General features: G+C 29.5%; 1 pseudogene; it reads left to right on the top strand.

Annotated features, from left to right (window-relative positions):
* The first annotated feature begins 349 nt into the window (after window positions 1-349).
* On the top strand, window positions 350-466 carry LOC112486014 (annotated as a pseudogene).
* Window positions 467-1687: the final 1221 nt, after the last annotated feature.

Below are 1687 nucleotides of genomic sequence, written 5' to 3'. Positions count from 1 at the left end.
AATGATTAGTTACCAGAAATTGTAGGGGTAACTAAGGGACTGACTATACAAAGAGATACAAAGTAACTTTTAGGGGTGGTCAAAATATTTTAAATTTTAATGGGATTTGAATTTATAACTGGATACATTTGTCAAAATTTATCAAGCTGTACATTATAGGATCACATTCACCATGACATATATTCATACCTATCATAATTTTAAAATAAATCATATATTTTTATAATTTTCAATTTATATTTATAAAATATTTAATAATAAGTATCTAATACTTTTCTCAAGGACCAAGAAGAGAAGAATGGATTTTTTCTTCAAAAGTCTTTTGTTTAAAATTATATAGATTAATCAAGTCTACGGCCATGCTACCCTGAACAAGCCCAATCCCATCTGATCTCAAAAGCTAAGCAGGGTCGGGCCTGGTTAGTACTTGGATGGGACCACCTAGGAAGGCCAGGTTCTGTAGCATAAAAAATAAAAAAAATAAGGGATTGTAACCTGACTAGGTCCTTGCAATCTATGAGGTCAACCAAGGGTTGCCTCGCCTAAAAAAATAAATAAATAAAAATAACGAGTAAAATTATATAGGTTAATCAATCTTAAAATAACTTATTACAACTATTATACTTTTAAACAATATATACATTTTTCTGAGCAATTTAGAAGTATGGGAAGCTAAGAACAATGTATATACGTCTTTGCATTGGCAATACATATGAAGTTTAGTCTTGTATCAGATTAAATATGTTCTTGAGGTATTTCTGATTATAGCCCTATACATTCCCAAAAGACTCAGGCAAAGCAGGGAAGTCCTTGAACCCAGCAAAAGGATGAAGTGAACATCAATTCTTTTCTGACTCCGAACAGAATTTTCAAAGTGCAAGTTTGAAACTCCATGTCTCAATTTCTTAATTAAGTGCAAATCATCTGTTATGAGATCCCTGCAATAAAGAGAAACAAAACATAACAGAGCAAAATAAATGAAGATGTTCAAATTGGAAAAAAAAAATTAAGAAATTGCAATACTAAATAAATTGTAAAGAAATTACAATACTAAATAAATATAAAGAAACATTTTGAGAGATATAAACTTCACTTTTATTTTGGATTTGCAACTGGTTTTCTCTGCATCAATTTTCTAAAACATATGAAACTATTTACCACCTCCGCAGATACTTATATTGCCATCTGGATTATTTTTTTAAAAACCCAGTTTCTAAACTTTTGGAAAAGATTTGTCCTACAAATGAGAGATTTTATTGCATTCATTGAAATTTAAACTTAAAGAGAAGGCATTTTTACTTGTAGAATTATATTTCTCCTCCATCTATAAAAATTAAAGTTGATATTATAAAATGATGTAAAAACTGAGAATTATGAATAGAAAGAGAATGTATGAAATAAAGAATATTTAAAAAATATCTTTCTTCAGAGAGTTTCAACATGCATATATACTATCTCATATTTTGTAATGCAAGGCAAACAATTCCACATTAAAATTAAGGCTGGGATTCAAAGGGAGCACACTTTGGAAGTTAGGGAGGCTCCAGAATATGATAAAACCATATTTTTAAAGACCTCATTTTACTGAAAATTAGTTTGGAATCCTCATCAGTGTAGTCAGAGGAAAGAAATTATTCTGTCTATAGCACCAAGATTAAAAAGAGATCTGCTGAAGAAGTAATAATGA

Source organism: Pteropus alecto, unplaced genomic scaffold (assembly GCF_000325575.1).
Source record: "Pteropus alecto unplaced genomic scaffold, ASM32557v1 scaffold25, whole genome shotgun sequence".
NCBI classification, from domain to species: Eukaryota; Metazoa; Chordata; class Mammalia; order Chiroptera; family Pteropodidae; genus Pteropus; species Pteropus alecto.
This window is presented reverse-complemented; position numbering and strand designations above follow the sequence as displayed.